This window comes from Chinchilla lanigera, unplaced genomic scaffold (assembly GCF_000276665.1).
Source record: "Chinchilla lanigera isolate Chin_1 unplaced genomic scaffold, ChiLan1.0 scaffold00041, whole genome shotgun sequence".
Taxonomy (NCBI): domain Eukaryota; kingdom Metazoa; phylum Chordata; class Mammalia; order Rodentia; family Chinchillidae; genus Chinchilla; species Chinchilla lanigera.
The window spans coordinates 15,917,590-15,922,107 of record NW_004955442.1 but is presented as its reverse complement, the minus strand read 5'-3'; positions in this window follow the sequence as shown (position 1 = coordinate 15,922,107).

Genomic DNA, 4,518 nt, shown 5'->3' with positions numbered 1-4,518 from the left:
GTGAGTTCAATGCCAGCCTGAACTATACAGTGAGACACTGTCTCAAAAAGACAAAACAAAATTTTTAATTCCCAGTAATACACACACACACACACACACACACACACACACACACACAGTCACTTCTGCAGATTCTAAAGCCATCTAAGAAACTTCGGTTTAGAAGGCCTGGTGGAGTCTGTAGCTTCTGCCAATCTGGATCCCCAGTGCTACCTGTGCCACGGCTAGGAGCAAAGCACCTGGTTGTTTCTTCAGCCCGTTCTTCCCCAGGCTGTAGCCTGGCGCCCTCCTATAGCCAAGTAAATTGTTTGCGGGCCATAAGCGCTCACCAAACATCTCCTGCACAAATCAGTACCCGATTAGTCCTCTGTGTCACAACAACACAGCCTCCCTAAAACCAGTCTCTGCACTGAGGCCCTGGTGTCCTAGGAGGTGTCCACCGATGCCAGCTCCCGCCTGACCTTCCTCTGCGGCCCTACCCTAGTCGGTTCCTCCAAAGTGCCAGTGTCTCCAGAGCAGCCACCAGGGGGCAGCAGAGAGCCAAAGCCGCTGCCCCTGAACTGTCCCTGTGCACTCAGCTTACTCTCATGCCCCACTGGTTGGTCACCTGTTTATTGCTTGGAATCCTGGAAGCCCCCACCCCGCTGCCCTCTTAGTTCTCCTGGACACTGTCTGGGGTGGCTCCCTGAGTTAAAGTTAGGGTTAATGTCTACTCCCTTGCAGGGTCCTCACATCGTCCCTAAGTCTCATGCCCTTCCTCCCTAACCGGCCTCCCAGCTCAGGGACATCTGCACAGCAGGGACCACCAGCACTCCCAGCAGGCTCCACGAACCCAGCATGCCCCAACCGAATTCCTCCCCAGCCTCCAATGCCTAACATAGCGTCTCCCATCCTCCACTGGAGTCACCAGATGGGTGGGACTTAGAGGAAGCAGCAAGGAGCCACCAGGCTGCCTTGAGTCGGGGGCATTCACGGGAAAGAGATGTGATTGATCAGGAGGAGGAAGCAGACAAGTGTGTAGAGAACCTGGGGCTATGTGAGAGCCCCAGGGACAGTGTTCCAGCCAAGGCTTCCACGAAGGCAAGGAGGTGAGGTGAACATCTATCTGCCTAAGAAGGTGGCACCGCAACCTTCTTGATCTGTGCAGCTCTCTCCTTCTCTCTTGGAGGAGGCCAGGGTACCAGATGTGCTCTCTATTCTAAAATAAACACAAACCTTTGGCTGGAGGGAGCTCAATATACAGGAGTGTATTGTCCCCCAGGTGGGGACAGATGGAAGGTCACAACGCATGCATCCTGGTCTGTGGGTTCCTTTGCCCATTTGGGAGGTTAGAGCCAAAGGCTGCTGGCTGGCTGCATGCCCAATTCTCAGTTAGTGCCCCAGCTCATTCTACAGGAGTGGAGGACGTCAATTCTATCAGGAGGTCTCTTGTCTTCTGGAGCCCCTATGCCGGTCAGCTGCTTCTCATTCCAATCTCCCAGCTCTCTGCTGGCCAGGGCAGAGCTGGACACTCAGTCCTCATGGTCCTTACATCCTGGCAGTGTGGTAGAGACAGAGCTGAAGGCAATGGTCCTGGCATTTCTCTTTGATGACAGTGGTAATTTGGTGGTTGGCAGTGGACACCCTTGGGGGCCACAGAAAAGCAAAATCCAAGTCACTGTGCAAACAGGGACAGTTATGGGCTTTGTGCCTGATCACAGACCATCAACTGAACTGGGCCCAGTTAGCCTAGTGACGGCTTGACTAAGTCACCTGCCTCCACATGGAGAGAAGGGGGCATTACACCTTGTGGTGGGGGGCACTTGGGCTGCTAGAAAGCAAGACCAGATGTGCTGGCCCAGGACAGAAGCAGAGACCCCAGACAGAGTACTGAAGAGATGCTGGCCCTCAGTGGTTAGGGGACTCCCTTTGGGACCCTGACAGGGAAGGAGGCCCCAGGAAGACCAAGGCCCAGCCATTTAGTATGTCTCCTGGGCACTAGGCTGGGCAGGGCTGCAAGGCAGGGGAGGCCCTCAGGGTCAGGGGTATGGCCTCCAGGAAACAGGAGGCAGAGGGTTCTGAACCTGAGGTCAAACAGTGGAGGCTTGTTTTTGTTGAGTCATAGGAATTCTTTCTATATTCTGGGCATTAATCACTTATCAGATACAAGCAAATTTGCAAATACTTCCTCCCATTCTGTGAGGTGTCTTTCCACAGTTCCAACAGTATCTCATGCATGATTCCAATGTATCTAATTTTGCTCTTGTCTATATACTTTTTCCATCATATTCAAGAAATCGTTGACAAAGCTAGTCTTAAGCATTCTCCTTTTGTTTCAAGAGTTTTAGTTTTAGTTCTATGTGTAGGTCTCTGATCCATTTTGAGCTATTCTTTATATTTGGAGTGAGGTAAGGATCTAACTTCATTCTTTGGCATGTGGATCTTCTTCCTTTGTAGAAACCCACCCACAAGGAGTGGCTCTTGCTCACAATCCTGTGTGTAGAGTCTGGCCCCTAGCAGGACAGGAGAAGGCACACAGGGCTGCACAATCAGGTTCCACATTCACCATGGAGTGGAACCAAAGGCAAGTACATCAGCCAGAATCATTCCAAGCATTTTATATTGATTCTGCACTAACCCCTCACCTTCCTGGGGCCTTGGTTTGCCCCCCTAGATCCAGGGAACTGGCTCCAATCAAGTCACCTGTCCTCCAGAATGTGTGCTGGTATTCCAGCTGCTCAGAGAAGGCTTCTAGACTGAAGACCCCAGATCTGAGGTGGCCTTCTGCTCCATGCCCTGCCCTCCTCCTTCCCACCAGGACCCTCCAGCATGAAGACTCTGGGCCTCACATCCCTGTCCACGAGGATAAGAGTTCTCTGTGCTGGGTGGAACTCAGCAACCAGGCTGCAGACAGTGTCTCTTCACCATCCCTTCAATATGGAGCACAGGGCCTTGTCTTTTTTCTCCTCCTCAACCTTTACTTTCACTCAGAAAACTCTGCAGCCCTGAACTCAGGCTTAACTGTAACACTTAGAAATGCAGATTCCCAGGGCTGCTATAAAGCTGGGGACCCAGTGAACAAGTGCTGCTAATGTTCTCAGTCCAAGGGTACAGTCCCACGCCAACTCCATGCTGTGTCACTGTGGAGGCCTAGGAGTGCCAGCCCCTTGGAGTTCAGCCTCGGAGACACTTGGAGGGCTCACCTTCCCTTCTGCTCCAGAGGCCAGACCCTCTAGGGCCCTGTTGTGGGCACTTCCACTTCGTTTCATGACCGAATCAAAGGAGGCCATTTTATGTGCAAATGAACATGAGCCTACAGTCCTAAGTGGCCAGCCACACTGGCACTCGAACCAGGCCTCCTCCTGGCCCCTGATGACAGGGACCCTCCCCAGCCCAGCAGAGATCCACAAAACCTTGGCAGAGTTTGCACCCTTCTGATTTTACCCCTCTTGCTAACAGGGCAGCTGAGAGCACGGGAAATCCACACTGCACACTCACTGTGCCCTGGGCCAGACATGGACTAGGGGGCGAGGGACCCATGGTCCTTGCCTGGAGGAACCAGCAGCCTCAGACCGGACAAGGAGGGAGAGAAAAAAGGGAAAGAGAGAATGAATGACTGAAGTGATGGATGACGACAGGTCATCCCGGTATCCCCCGGCCCACCTCTTGGAAGGGCCCCCCATTCCCTCCCAGGACCCCTGCACCCCGGAGCTGTCCCTGGCGGGGCTCGGACACCTGTCCGCCAGACCGGCAGGTGCCGGGGGACCGCTGACCACCATGGCTGTGAACGGGAAGCAGTTCCCAAGAAATAGGGACTGACGGGGCGGCGTGGGTCCCCACAACGCCCCTCCCCCATCGTTCCCTTCCCCACCGCCCCCCCCCCCCCGCGCTCGCCCCGCTCCCCTCCCCCACCCAGGGCCAGCCCGCGGGTTAGGGAGTATCTACACATTTCCCTCCCGTCGGTGTGCATGCGTCCGGCCCTTTGTACGAGCTCAGCGTATTGGGCAGATTCGAGGGAAACCCCGCCCAAGGCTTAGAGCTGGCAAATCGTAGAGGGTGTCACAGGCGCTGTACTCCGGGGACCATCAGCATCCTGCGACGATTGTGGGGATCCTTAGGCCTTAGTGGTTGTTGCTCCCCAGACCCGGGCCCTGACTACAATGAGACCTCCGGGTCCTCTACCCGGGGAGGTGCACACCAGCCATCCAGAGAGCCCTTGCGGGTCTCGGCCTCCGTACTCCCCCTAGAGCTCGCTGGGGTGTCCTCGAGTGGCAACACCCAGCCCGAAGGGGAGTTTGTAGACGCTCCCTCGCTCCGGGGACGCGGCTCCTTTAAGGGTGCGGGTATCTGACGCACCGCCTGCCTGGAGAGACGCCCCGATCCCGAGCTTCCCAGGCGGACGCGGGCGGCAGGTGCGCGGCAGCGGGACACAGAGAGCTAGGCGAGCAGGGAGACGCGGACGACACAGGGCGCAGGGTGGCAGCAGCGGCTCGCGGGTCAGGCGCACGGTGGACAGCCCGGCTCAGGCCCCGCCCCGCC